The sequence below is a fragment of the Pseudorca crassidens genome, chromosome 7 (genome assembly GCF_039906515.1).
Source record: "Pseudorca crassidens isolate mPseCra1 chromosome 7, mPseCra1.hap1, whole genome shotgun sequence".
NCBI lineage: Eukaryota > Metazoa > Chordata > Mammalia > Artiodactyla > Delphinidae > Pseudorca > Pseudorca crassidens.
In genome coordinates this window covers 17,590,734-17,606,195 of record NC_090302.1, presented here as the reverse complement: position 1 = coordinate 17,606,195, position 15,462 = coordinate 17,590,734, and the positions used below count along the sequence as shown (strand labels likewise).

The window sequence follows — 15,462 nt, the reverse complement described above, 5'->3', positions numbered from 1 at the left end:
CTTTCAGTTCAATTAGTTTTTGCTTCATACATTTTGCAGCTCTGTTGTCTGATGCATAAATATCTATGATTTCTATGTCTTCCTGGTGGACAGCCCTTTCATTATTATACAGTGTCCTTCTCTGATAAGCTTCTTTGCGCTAAGGCCTACTTTATATGATATTAATACAGCTGCTCCAGCTTTTGTTTGCTATGTATATGTCTTCTCTGATCTGTTTACTTTCAACCTGCCTAAATCATTATATGTGAAGTGAATGTCTTGTAGAGAGCATATATTTGGGTCATGATTTTTAACCCACTCTGCCAATTTCTGTCTTTAATTTGTGTATTTAGATCACTTACATTTAATGTGATTATTGATAGCTTAGAACTTAAGTCCACTGGTTTACTTTCTGTTTTCTCATCTCTGCTTTTCATTTCTCTGCTTTCCTTGCCTTACCTTCCTGTGGGTTACTTGAACATTTTTTAGAAATTCTTTTTAATTTATCCATAATATTTTGGGGTACATCTCTTTGTAAAGTTTTTAGTGGTCGTTCTAGTATGCATAACTTATCATAGTGTACTGGTGCCATTATTTTACCAGTTTAAGTGATGTGTAGAAAGCTTACTTCTCTTGGGACTTCCCTGGTGGCGCAGTGGTTAAGAATCTGCCTGCCAATGAAGGGGACACGGGTTCGAGCCCTGGTCTGGGAAGATCCCACATACCGCAGAGCAACTGAGCCCATGTGCCACAACTACCGAGCCTGCACTCTAGAGCCCGTGAGCCACAACTACTGAGCCTGCATGCCACAACTGCTGAAGCCCACGCACCTAGAGCCCATGCTCCGCAACAAGAGAAGCCACCGCAATGAGAAACCCGTGCACTGCAATGAAGAGTAGCCCCTGCTCACCGCAACTAGAGAAAGCTTGCATGCAGCAACGAAGACCCCACGCAGCCAAAAATAAAAACAAATAAATTATTTAAAAAAGAAAGCTTACTTCTCTTTATGTCCCTTTATCCTCTCCCATTTATAACATAATTTTCTTACATATTCCTCTGAATATACAGTTGTCCCTTGGTATCCATAGCAGATTGGTTCCAGGAGTCCACACAGATACCAACCTCCACCGATGCTCACGTCCCTCATATGGCCTGGTGCAATAAATACACTCAGCCCTCCACAACTGCAGGTTTCCCATCCACAGATTCAACCAGCTGGGAAATTTACATCAGAGGTTGGTGTAATCCGTGGATATGAAACCTGGGGATATTGGGTGGACTGTATTCAGAATCACATCAGACACTGCTATCACTTTGGCTTTAACCATCAAACACAATGAAGATAACTCAAGAGGAGAAGGAAGGTCTAATGCATTTACCTATAGTTTTGCTAAATGTGTTTTCTTCCTTCCCAGTGTTCCAAGATCCCTTCTTTTATGACTTCCTTTATGTTTGGTAACTTTCATTAGCCATTTATTTAGACTAAGTCTGCAGGTGACAACATTTTCTTAGTTTTCCTTCATCTGAGAATGTCTTCATTTCTCCTTCATTGCTAAAGGATATTTTATTGGACATAGGATTCTGCATTGACAGCTCTTTTTCATTTAGCACTTGAAAAATGTTGTGCCACTTCCTTCTGGCCTCCATGATTTCTTATGAGAATTCCACCATCATTCAAATTGTGTTTCCCCTATAGATGTCATTTCTCTCTCCTTGTTAATAAGATTTTTTCTTTCGAAAAACTAAAGATATTTTCAGAAATTTGACTATGATGTGTTGGTGTGGATTTCTTTGTGTTTATCCTTGAGTTTGCTCAGCTTTTTGAATCTGTAGAATGAGTCATTTTGCTAAATTAGAAGTTTGTAGCCATAATTTCTTTGAGTACTTTTTTAGTCCTGCTCTCTTTCTTCTCTTCTTCTGGGCCCCCAATGACACAAATGTTAGATCTTTTTTCACAGTCCCACAGGCCCATGAGACTGTGTTCATTTTCCTTTCCAATCTATTTTCTCTTGATGTTCAGAGCGGGTAATTTCTACTGTACTATCTTTCAGTTCATTGATTATTTCCTTGTCCTCTCCATTCTGCTGGTGAGTCAATCCACTGCATTTTGTAAATCAATTATTGTATTTTTCAGTTACATAATTTCCATTTGATTCTCCTTTATATCTTTTACTTCTTTGCTGAGTTTTTTTTTTTCCATTTGTGCGTATAATTGCTTGCTTAAGCATTTTTATGATGGCTATTCCAACATATTTGTCAGATAATTCTAATATCTCTGTTATCTTGGTAGCGGCATTTACTGGTTGTCTCTTTTCATTCTGTTTGAGATCTCCCTGGTTCTTGGTATGACAAGTGATTCCCAATGGAAACCTAGATATTTGGGACATTATGTTATATTATTTTTAAAATTCTGAATCTTAAATATATATTTTTAAATCTGACTTTTTCTGACACTGCTCCAGCAGGTGAAAGGGGAGACACACCTTGTTATTGTCAGGGGGAGGCAGAATCCCAGTTTCCCCACTTGGCCTTCACTGATACCCATGAGGGAAGGGTCCTCATTACTGCTGGGGGTTGGTGGGAAGCTGACTCCCTATTAGGACTCCACTGATAGTTTCCTGGATGGGAATGGTTAGGTGTGCTGAGTTACTGTTCCCCACTGACACCATCTGGGTGGGGTGGGGGTTGGTTTCATTACTACTGATCAATGGTCAATGGTCCTGACTTTCTACTAGGCCTCCTCTGGCAATACCTCAGCAGGGAGGGGAAGAGTACCCTATTACTGAAGGTTGGGGTGAAGTCCAGGCTCTTTATTTAGTCTCCACTGACACTGGATGGACCTTGGATGGGGGTAGGAGGGTTGCTCATTACCTCTCAGTGGGGATTAAAGTCCTGGCTCCTTACTTGACCTTGTCTGACACCACCCCAGCAGGGAGGGGGAAACTGGGTTGGCAGATGGTCTCAGTACAGCCTGCAAAGGATGGCATCTAGTTCCCTCCTTGGCCTTTATTAGCATGGGTGGGGGAGGAGGCATGTTGTTATCCTTGTTAGTATTATAATTTTCTGTGATGTTTGGCCTGAATAGAATGGTTAGGTTAGCACCTAAAATTTTCTATCTTGGTCAGCTGCCCTTTTCCTGATACTTTGCCTTAAGAAAGCAGGCTTTTTTTTTTTTTTTCCTTTTTGTTCGCTTGTTTGTGTCTTTATCTATCAGCCTTTCTGAGCTGCTGTCTCCTTGAGCTCCAAGTTTGGGACCTATGAGGCAAAAATATAAAACCCAGGGAATGACCACCATGTCCTTCCTCATGTCTCAAAATCCCTAACTGGTCTGCCGCCTTCTCTTCCCTCCACTTCTCACAGTTTGTTTTATATATAACCTGCAGAGTTTTTAGTTGTTTTTAGTGGAACAGAGAAAAGAACTCCACTCCCCCCCACAGCCTATTTTTGCACAGCCCCAGAGCTAAAAATGTCTCTTTACATTTTTAAAGTTGTTTTGTTTGTTTGTTTTGTTTGATTTTTAAAGAAGAATATGAGACACACACAGAAAAGGACCACATGTGACTTGCAAAGCCTAAAATCTTTACTATGTGGTCCTTTATACAAAAAAAGGTACTGACCCCGGGCTTCTGTCATGAGAAGGCGTCTCAAGCTTATTCAAGTATAACTGGAAGGCACTGGAGGGTTGTTGGCAGAGGAATAAGTGATTTGACTTGCTACTTTGAAGAGATTACTGAAGTAAGTGAATTCAGTTATCTCCAAGTACTTTCTTAGAGCTCACACAAGGAGCCTTGGGAGGTGGGCTCTGGGGGACGAGGAGTGGGTAGGAGAAAGGGGGCAGGTCCAGCTGAGAATAACCCCAATCCCTGGAGTGTCGCTCCTTTGCCTGAGGCTTTATAGTAAGTAGGTGAGAGAGCTTGGGGTCTAACTCAGGTCAGCTGGGCTCCAGAGCTTCACAGCCCCCATTCTGCCCCATCTCAGAAGAGAACCCACAGGAAGACCCTGGGCCTGGGTCCCTAAGGCTTAGAGCCTTAAGGATCTTAGCAGGTGGAGGGGAGGCAACTGGGGGATTCCCAGCTGTTTCCAGCACAGGCTGGCCCTGCCCTGCTCTCTCCAGCCTCCTCCTCCATCCCCTGTGCCTCTGGCTCCTTCCCAGCCTGACTTTTCATCAGCACCAAGCCATTTGTTTCTGTTTGTAATTATGCATTTTAATGTTCATTAATTATGGAATGCAAATTGCTCCCAGCACAAAATTTGTAATGAGCTGTTCTACCACCCCACCCCCCAAGTCTAGAAGGTGGACCAGCTGTTCTAAGCAGAAGGAAAAACAACCAACTTGCAAAACAGAGTAACTTTTCCTGGGGCCGGATGGACTCATGTAGTGAATAAGCCTGGGGGGTTTCCCAGTGGTGCTGGAGGATGAGCCCTGCCCCTCCCTGGGCCCTGGGAGACAGGAATGTGGTACCTCTACTCTCCTCTACAACCTGGGGCCTGACAGGCAGCATGGGGTAATGGAAAGAGCTCCAGCTTAGACCCAGCCTCGTACTGGCTGTCACCTTGAGCTCATCGCGAGGCTTCTCCGAGCCTGTCCTCAAAGTGGAAGCGGGAGGCAGATGGGATGCTGGAGATAAGAAGCGAGATCCTAGCCAGCCCTCTATAGATGCATGGGAAAGGCTCTCCAGAGCGCTGAGTTCCAGTTCTGCCTGGCGTCGGTCTCTGACTCGCTGGATGGCTTCAGGCAAGCGCATCCCACCCTCTGAGTCTGTTTCCTCTGCTGTAAGATGAAGGAATTGGGCAATAGGAAGTTGGAGAAGCCTTTTAGCTCTGAGCTGCTTGGCTCTGTACCAAAGCCACCATGGATCTTGAAAAAGGGAGAACTAGGTCTAAAGTATTTCAGAAGAAAATGGAGAATTTCCTTTGATAGAGGGAGCGCACTTTAAGAAATCACAAGGATGCCTCCAAACCTGCCTAACCACGGGCAAAGCTTTGTCCTCCTCCAAGGGCTCCGTAAGCATTTGCTTTCTCTCTCATTGCCAGTGGAAGCGGAATGATAGTACTACCTCCTGGGAAGAGCGCTGCTTCCTAACAGTAGCACTGCCCCATAAGATCACGGTCAAGATTAAACGAGACAACGGCAACTGTGAGCTTAGGCGTGAATGAAAGGCTGAGCACGCTGGCAGCTACACAGCATCCCCACAGCTGCGAGTGAAATCCGGCCAAACCACTTCCTCGCTGTGTGCCCTGGCTTCCCTGAGCCTTGGTTTCCACATCTCTCCACTGGAGAGAGTCACTCCTACCTCTCTGGGCTTGTGAGAGAACCAAACTAGATCAGGTACCTGCCCCAGACCTGCCACAATGGCAGGTGCTCAAAAAGCGGTAACTCCTGTTGTGGATAGCTCATTACTTTCCCCCAGATAGGAAATACATTCTGAAAGCAATGGAAGGAGACCCATTACATGTGGAGAGGAGGCAGAACACCGCCACAGGCAGCTTTTGCTTTTCCCATCAACGCTAAGGTAGGACCAATATCATCCTGTTCACTCTTCAGATGAGGAAACTAAAGCCCAGAGAGGCCAAGTGACTTGCCTAAGGTCACACAGCAAGGGAGAGGCAGGCTGTGCCCACCACTGAAGATTCCCTAAATTGTCAATGAGGTGCTCTTTCCCCTGATCCACATGGAGGCGGCCTGCCTGTGATGTCACAAGCGGTTCAGACTGGCTTGGGCTACACAAGGATTCTGAGCACCTTATGGGAAGGTCCCTATGATGAGTTAACGAGGGGACTCAGAGAGGATGCTGGCAGGATAGTCTTGGGTGCACAGATCAGATACAGAATCCTGGGAAGAGGAAGGGAAGGAAGCAAGGAAGGAAATGAAATGGCTATTTATCGAGCACCTCTCATGGGCTGCATATTTCCCATATGCTATTTCTACAAATCCCCACAACAAAACTCAGAGGCGCCTCTGAGATACACCCATTTTGCTGGCGAGGTTAGTGAGCATCCCATGCGCTGAGTCCTTTCCTAAGAACCGCCCCGTTGATTAGCGACTGCGTGAGCCCGCTGCTCCTTATCCCAGGAGGCCTCTGGAGCACCGCCAGGAATGGGAGTGAGTGGGGAAAGCTCCCCGGCCCCCGCCCCCTCCCGCTCAGCCTCAATCTGTCAACAGGGCCTGTCTATTACTGCTGACATTGATTTGGACAACCGGGCCGGTCGAGAGCCCATAATTACTGGGAGTTTTAATCAACTCATGTCAATTCAGCTGCCGCTCAATCTGTGCTGGGCTGCAAAGCTGACACGGAGGGAGGGTGCTGGCATGCAAAAAGGGATTCCAGGGATCAATAATAGCCCTGCGTAGTGTCTGTCTGCAGCTGCCGGCACCACCAGAGGGCCTCGGACCCGAGTGGAGAAGGCAGAGCCCGCCTGCCTCAGTCCCGAGGAAAGCTCCCAGGCACGCTGCCCAAAGCACCACCCTGCCTCATCTGTCCTTCCACCCGCATCTGGAAACCACCTGGGCCAATGCCCAACGCTGCCTGTTGTAGGCAGGGTCCGACCTCAGTACCTCTGTCCGTGCTCTGCCCTCCTCCGGGCCTGCCCTCCTCTTTCTAAAGAACCGTATGTATCCTCTAAGTTACAGCTCACACAGCCCCCCTCTGTGGATCCCTTCACGAGCTCAAGAAGCAGAAGGATGCCGAGGAGACAGAAAGAAAGGAAGTCTAGTCCAGACGCTGCTACTTCCTAGCTGTGTGACTTCGGGCAAGTCACCACACCTTTCTGATCTTGGTATCCCCATTTTACAATGGACCTGATAATAAACAGCGGCCTCCTAGGTGTTGCTAGGAACGCCTGGTGCCATGAGACGTCCCTGTGTAGAGGTTCTGACTTCCTTTTGATGCCTGGAGTCAGCAAGAATCATTTTTCCTTCTCTCCCACATTAATTATTCTTCTGGTACAAACTTCGTACTGCCAGGTGGGATGGTTGCTGGTTCACAGACTGTCTCCCTCTGAGCCTACGTGCTATTTCAGGGCAGAGAATGTAACACACACAGCTTCCGCCTGTCAGCACCGCCCCAGTGCCCAGCACAGGGGAGGAAGACACCCCGTGTGCACTCTGGGGTCAGGCAGGAACCCCACCTGGTGTTGCCATTTAACTAGCTGTGTAATATCAGTCACTTCATTAACACTTGGACTCTCAATATTCTCAGTGTGAAGTGAGCCTAATTATATCTACTCAATAGAATGCCTGTGGGGGAAATAAAAAGTTAGACATTTAATGTCCGTTACCTAGTGCCTGGTCCGGGGTAAAATGTTATAGAAGTTTAGGTATTATGACTATTCTCACTCAATATTCAATGCTTGGTAAATATTTTTGGAATGTAATAAAACGTCTGGTTATGTTGTTGCATTTTAGCTTGAGTTCCAGTGAAATGCCAACAGGCCATTCTCCCCACATGCCGGCCATCTGTGCAGGTTCAACACACTCCTACTGAAGACACGAGAAAGGAAATTCAAAGGCTCTGAGCACCTACTGCAGGCCAGGCACGACACGAGGTATCTTCACTAGTCTACTTTGCTGAAGCCGGCAACCCTATGAGCCTGCTGTCATTTAGCCTAATTTTGCAGAAGAGGAAACAGGTTTTAGGACCACAAGTGCTTTTCCCAGGTCACTCAGCTTTCCAGGAGTACAGCTGGGGTGCAAACACAGGTGTGTCTGACTCTAACCCCACGCTCTCTCCACTCACCACACCACCCCTGTCCTGTGGAGACACAAAGAAGCATCCAGACCAGCAGAGGAAGTGGGTAAACCCTGAGAGGCTTATGCTCGGTTTTTGCTCAAGAATAGTACTGAAATGCAGGGAACTATATTCAATATCCTGTGATAAACCAGAATGGAAAACAATATGAAAAGGAATATATATATAGATGTATAACTGAGTCACTTTGCTGTACAGCAGAAATTAACACATTGTAAATCAGCTACACTTCAACAAAATTAAAAAAAAAAAAAAAGAACAGTTCTGAAATAGCAATACAAGCAGACCCCAGAGACATTGCGGCTTCGGTTCCAGAACAATGCAGTAAAGTGAATATCCCGCTAACATGAGCCAGATGAACTTTTTGGTTTTCCAGCGCATATAAAAGTTATGCTTACACTATACTGTAGTCTATTAAGTGTGCCATGGCATTATGTCTAAAAAACAATGTACATACTTTAATTTAAAAATACTTCATTGCTAAAACATGCTAACCATCATCTGACAATGCAGCGGGGCCACGACACTTCAGTTCATAAAAACTGCAGCATCTGCGAAGCGCGATAGAGCAAAGCGCAATGAAACGCGGAATGCCGGGAGTGGCGGAATGCATGGCTGGGTTTGCTCCCAACGTGCTGATCAAGGCTGGCTGTATGAATTTACGGTCGCCTGCCTTTCCCATCAGAGGAGCCCAGGGAGGTAGAAGACACAGGTTATGGTCCCTGCTTTGGGCACTTGCCTTCTCTGGCCCTCAGTCCTCCCATCTATGCAGTGAGAAAGCTGGCCGCTGGTCTCCAAGGGCCCTTCCAGCTTGGACATCCTATGGTTCTCTGCAAGTGGCTGACAGGGATTCCCAGGAAGGTCAGGTGATAGGTTCTGATAGTCAGTGGCACCTGAGCTGGGGAACCATGGAGAAGGTTATTCTAGAGGGAGCGGCTTGAGAACATAGCTTGCAGCTCACTCCTACAGCCTGGGCATCCTTCCGGCGGGAGTCATCAAGACTTCTGCAACTCTGTAGCCCCCCAGGGCCCTGCGTGGACTGGGTGTTCAGTCCAGCAAATGCTTATTCAAAGCCTGCTGTCCTCCAGGCCATCACATCTACAAAACCTTAGCCCCAGCTCTCAAGGAGCATCTATTCCAAAGGGCAGGGTGGGGGGCATGGGGAGAGAAATAAGTGCACACATTCTTACAGTCCTTGAGGTTTTCTATATGGTACAGAGAAGTACCGAGAGCTCACAGAAGGGAGTCCAGGGAACACTCTCCCAAGAATATCCGCCAGGAGTCCTGACGAATGTCTATTCAGTAACTGTCTAGTGATGATAATAAATAGCCTTTGTATAGCTCATTAATAATAATAATAGCTAACACTTAATAGTGCTTACCGGTGCCAGGCACTGTTCTCAATGTGTCATGAATATTAATTCTTACTCTTAACCCCAGCCCGATGGTGCAGGTACACGACTCTCCTTATTTTTCAGAGAAGGAAACCGAGGCACAGACAACTTTTGTCACTTGTCCAAAGGCCACAGGGCAAGTAAGTGGCAGAGCTGAGATACCAAGTCACGCTATGCTGCCTTTCACATGTGCGTTAAGGTTTCTAAAGTACTTTTCCATTCATTATATTGTTTTAACTTCATGGGGCTGCGAGATAGAGACTCAGATCCCGGTTGGAAGGAGAGGACCCTGAGGTGTGAGATGTCCGAGGACTTGCCAAGGTCACACGGTGAGCGGGTGTGGGGTGGAGCGGAGGCTCATACGCTGAGCTCAGGTCTGTACCATCCCAACGCTGCGCCTGCTGGGCTGACAGCGAGACGCCCCCCTCCCACCTGTGAAGAAGCCCCTCTTGTCAAGGTCGGGGCTGTCATCACTGACACCTGGGTTTAGGCACTTTGTGGTTTCAGGGCACAGGGAGGGAAATGGACATTGATGATGCTCTCCCCACATGCCAGACACATTGCTAGGGTAGAGTATCTTATCCAATCTCCACCACCACTCAGAAAAGGATGTACTATTATTTTCACCACTCACAAATGGGAAACAGGCTTGGAGAAGAGATATGGCTTTTTCCAGGTTTACACTATAGATGCTTGGATTTCTTTTAGTTTTCAGAAGCCTCCTGTCCTCTTTCCTCTGTGAGTGGCACAGAGCAAAAGGGCATTTTGACAAGGTATGCCTGCTTCAGACCTGTGTACAAGGGGGCACTTGAGGGAAATGGCCTTGGACATGATCTGAGCACTTAGGATGGAGCCAGGTCCCATTTTAAGCCGTGAACATGCATTAACTCATCTCTTCCTCGGTGGTGGAAGCTATTATCATGCACACTTAGATAGGGAAAATGAGGCACAGTGAGGTTCGTTAACTTGTCCAAGGTCACATCGCCAGTAAGTGGGTGGTAGAGACAGAAAATCTAGCACCAGGGTCTGTTCTTTAACCCTTTGGTTGTACTTCTTCATACAATGACCATGAAAGGTAGGTACTATTACATAACCCCTTTTTCGATACTGGGAGACTAAAACAAAGAGGTTTAAGGCAACCTGTCCCAATACTACACGGTAAGTGGCAGAGTCAGGATTTAAACCCACACAGCTTGACTCCAAAGAATCCCCTCTTATCCACCCCTATGCCTCGTCAAGAGCAAGACACCCCAGGGCCACAGCCAGGTCCTTGATAGGACAGGCTGGACATGCGGACTTTTCAGTACCTGCTGGGTTTCACTGGCTGGTTTCCCTTCCCCATCCTTTGTAACTAAAAACTCAATTTGCAGCTAAAGGCTGCGTCCTCACACTGCACCTCCTCATTGATCACCCGGACTCTGCGTGAGGAATGATTTTATAAGCTAGTTGGCTTTGAAACGCAGGGAGTAGCAGCCATTGAACATATGCTTCTGTGGGTATATATTTTTTCAGCGTATGTTGAGTGTAATTTTGGGCAGTTTGCATATTTTATTTTTTTGTGTGTGTCGCAGAGAGCAAAAAGAGAAAGGAGGGAAAAAATCCACCCCAGAATGGAGACAGATGTCATATATGTTGGACCCTGAGGTTCCCCAATCCAACGTGTCGGGAATGGAGGTGGGCGGATGGGAATTTACAAGCGCTGAGAACTAAGCGTCAGCTCTGATGCTCTCACATCCCTGCCACCCACAGCAGGGCACCAAGCATCCAGCCCCACGGCAGCATCCTTCACGACTTTAACTTCACAACCTCCCCAGTGGTCTGTCTGACTCTCCTCTAGCTACTATTTACTGAGTACTAAATATCACCCAGACCCTGGGCTAAGCACACACCAGTCCAATCCCACTGAACTATCCCCTCATTCCACGTTGTAGTGCAGAGCTGTGCAGGTGAGAACACTGACATTTCGTTGTCCAATGTCATCAACTACGGCAACACGGATCTGTGCTCCAGGAAGCCCATCCGCCCACCAGTGCTCTCAACTTTTCCATCAAGGTTACCAGAGCCCCTCAGATTCAGGTTCTGATCCCAACGCCACCCATGCCCATCTGAGGGACCCTGGGTACGCCACCTCTTTTCCTGAGCTGGCTTCCACACTCTCAGCATGGGGATGGTGCTAGCATTTGGCTGGGGTGCTGTGAGGATTCCAAGATCTAAAGTTACACTTACAAGCAGCTTCAGAGACATTTGTTCTTTTTCTCTCTCTAACCCCATCCCCTGCCTAAAATCTTTTCCTCTCACCCAGGATGAACCCAGGATGTAACATTTTAAAGTATGCCCTAGGAAAAGCCTGCAAGGTTTCGGACCAGCTGGAAAAAAGAAAACTAATATGTTCATATGGGTGCCAAAGATTCAAAGGACAGGAAGCAACAGCCTAGGCCAGAGTCTACAGTAGAGGGAATCATTAGGAGAACGTATATTGCGTGTTTGGGCCGTAAGGAAGCATCCACGTGTGATTCATGATGGTAGGACCAGAGCATCGATTTTTAGCCAGGTAAACAGATGGTGAGCTTTTTGCTGCCAAGACACAGTTCATTGCTGTAACTTTGGAGCCTAACGGAGTGTCCTACATATAGTAGGTACTTGGAGGTTACATTGTAAATGCAGCTCAAGTTTGAATACAACTGTGAACCAGCTGATAGCCAATTCTGGCCTCAACCAAAGAAGAAGATCAGTTTTACCTAGCTTAATGAGGTGTGTTGGATGCTAGGTCATCCACCGCCAACAATCAGAAGAATAAAATAAATTGTTCTATGTATACACAGGTGTGAAAACTATAAAGAAAATATAAAGGGCCTGATTAGCATGAAGGTCTAGAGGGGAAGAGGAGCTAAAACGGGAAATAGAGAAACAGTGGGTGTGTTAGGGGAGGGCTTGCGGAATGCAGGCGATATTCTAATTCTTGACCTGGGTGATGGGTAGATGGGTATTACTTAATTACTACTGATGAAACGGCATGGAATGTTCTACCCATTTTTCCACATTTCTATTATATTTCATAATAAAATTGCTAAATTATATTATGCAAAATTTTCTGTTATGCAAAACTTTCTATTATGCTAAAATTTCTATCATGTAGAAAAGCTACTAAAAGGCAATATTGAAATGTTAATGGTGATTATTGGAGGTGGTATAACTATGGGTGATATTTTTCTTCATTTTCCTCCCTCTGTATTCTAAACATTCTTAATATGTGCATATAATAATTTTATAATTGAAACAAATAAGTTTTTAATTGAGATGCCTCATTATCTAAACGAGGCAACAACAGAATCATGGAGGTTGGTTACAACACTCCTGCCTGAAATTCCACCCTGTGGAGGACCCCATCTTCTCCCTAAGGTTTACTGTGTACAGAAGAACAACTCTCCAAGGGAGGGTGGGGAAGGGTACCAGTCCCAGTGGCTGTTGCATAGGCTGATCTTTGGGTTGTTTCCTCTAGGGACGCAAGCACAGCTTTGATTTACAGACCGTTGCAGGGAAGGAAAGAGCCCCAGAGAGAATCAGGTTAAAGTCTCTGAGTTTGTAGAAAGCATAAGGGGTTTAGCTAAGAACGCACAGTAAGTAGAGCCAAGTTGAGACAGAGGATCATGTTACAACCTAGGTCTATACCATCCCCAGGACAGTGGGCTCCTGAAATCACCTTTCCTTTCAACGATGTTGAAAAAAAGTTCTTCACTCAGTGGAAGCCAGAAGAGGATCCCAGGTCCCTAGCTCACCAAGCTCCTCTCTATCCAATTGGTACTGGCCCTGGCAAGTGAGGTTACATCACTGTGTCTGGCTGGTACCCAGCTATTCAAACTGGGCTCAGCCAACAACATTATAAGGCACAAGGGCCATTCCTAGTTTACGGACAGACAAGATAACAAAGGCTCAGATACATTCGGCAATTTGCCCAAAGTCACCCAACTTCCCAGTGAAAGGGATGTGATTTGAACCCGAGTCTGTATCACAGCCAAGTCTGCTCTTTCCTCTGGACTGGAATTCTGATTAACTAGCCCACTTCCCAAGAAACATATATAACTCTATCCGGGTGCTATTTTCTCAGTGAGTAGAAAGGCTAATGATTGTTTTATGAAACATTCTCACTGTTTGCTCCCTCAAGACTAAAAGCTTTCATGATCGTGGCTGGTGGCAGGAGTCCAGTTATTCTTTTTCCTGTGCTCCAAACACTTTGCCATCCCTGGACAACTTTTATGGTCTCTAAGAGTATCTGGGCTGGTGGGGGAAGACTTATGAAGGCAGGGTTCAGGAAGAAGCTGGAGAATACAGGAAAACAAAGATAACTTTTCAAATTGACAACAATAATGATGATGACATCATTTCTCATCCACTTATCCCAAGACCCATGATACAAGATAAAAGAATGATGATAAAAAATAAAAGAAGGATACTACATGTGTGGAAGGGAGAGGGTCCTAGATTGGAATTCAGGACACCTGGGTTCAAGACAAGCATTGCTCTTATGTTTTCTGGCCTCAGTTTGCTCTTTTTTTTTTTTTTTTTTTTTTTGTGGTACACAGGCCTCTCACTGCTGTGGCCTCTCCCGTTGCGGAGCACAGGTTCCGGATGCGCAGGCTCAGCGGCCATGGCTCACGGGCCCAGCTGCTCCGCGGCATGCGGGATCTTCCCGGACCGGGGCACAAACCCGTGTCCCCTGCATCGGCAGGCAGACTCTCAACCACTGCGCCACCAGGGAAGCCTGCTCATATTAATTTTTGACATAAGGAAAAGGGTTTACGTACGGTTAAGATCAAGTTAGGGAGCCAGTTTAAAAAGAAGAAAGGGAAATGCTCTTTGAAAAGCATATGTAAATACATGCAGTTCTGACATATAAAGTTACCCCAAAAGGACACGACTGTATACTTTTTACGCTTCCATTTAAAAACTTACACGTATAAATTCTTATTTATTTTTGCATATGCATGGGGGAAAATGTATAGGAAGATATATATATATATAGCCCAAAGTGTGGCACAGTTATCTCTAAAGTAAGTGATAAAGAGGACCTTGTTTTGTTTTTTTTTCTTTATACATTTCATCAGTGTTTGAATTGGTTTTATTTGATTTTACAATAAGCATGAGTTACTTAAAAGAAAACTAAAAAAAAATAAAAAGAAGATTGAAAACTGGATGGGGTAAAATACCTTATAAATGCCAAAATTCTATTACTATAATTAAGACAAACACAATTATTTCAGAGCTAAGAAAAAGCTGTCTAATTATCAGCATTCCAACAGCTATGGAATCCTTCCTCACAAGCACTCAGCATGGCCACTAAGAACTTTGCAGTCACTGCCTCTGAGCCCCCTCATGTCCTCAACGAGATGACAGCCCTGCTGCCTCATTTACTCTTGTCTGCACCATTCCTCTGCTTTGGGATTCTCTTCCACATGCATTTTTGCACAATTCACCAGGCTCTACTTCCTAAGGTATTACTTTTATTCTATTACTCCCTTCTTCAAGGGCCCATTCGGCCCAACACCCTTGAGTTGGATACAGAACAAAAACCAGCACCCCAAACAGGAAAAGGTTAGAAAACCAGAGACAGCTCCTCCTTTTTATTTTAATCCATCCCATACCTTCACCAAAATCATGGAGCAAGAATGCAATTTGAAACCGTCCTTACAGACTTCTAGAAAAAAATAAAACACAGAAGGAGCCTTCTGCCCAAAGATGCTCAGAGCACATTGTTTATAATAAAGTTGGAACACTCAAAATGTCCAACAATAAGACAAAAATAAATGATGGAATATTCCTGTCCACAGAAATCAGGCAACCACTACAAATGATGTTTATGAAGAACCTGCCTCGGTTAAGGATGAGAGTTCTGGCATCAGGATGTGTGGCTGAAATCCTCTGCTCTAGAATTTAAGAGCTGTGTGAACCTGAGTCATTTATGTTCTCCCTGCCTCAGTTTTCCCACCTATAAGGAAAGGGACAAGAAGGAGACCATGTCAGGGGCTCTGGACATAGCGAGCACTCAGACAATTTGAGCTCTCATCATCACCGCCACCACCATCCTCATCATCCCTACGTGAGACATCAGATAATAATAATAAGTGATGATGCTTCATGCCTACTTAGAGCCAGGTGCTGGCCCACTGTGTATGCATTATCTCAGTGAGTCTTCATAGCAGCTTTGCCAGGTATTATTATCCCATTTTACTCAACAGGAACCCAAGACTCAGAGGCCTTAAGTAATCTGTCCCAAGGTCACACGGCTAGTGAGTGACAGAGCGAGTTTTGGGCCCAGGTTTCTCTGATGCCAGAAACTGTGACCT

At 45.6% G+C, this 15,462-nt stretch overlaps 1 protein-coding gene across 5 annotated transcripts in view; it reads right to left on the bottom strand.

Moving 5' to 3' along the window:
- The window catches only part of ASTN2 (astrotactin 2), a 911,537-nt gene that overhangs the window by 334,181 nt on the left and 561,894 nt on the right, over positions 1-15,462 (bottom strand). The gene's annotated exons all lie outside the window — the stretch shown is intronic.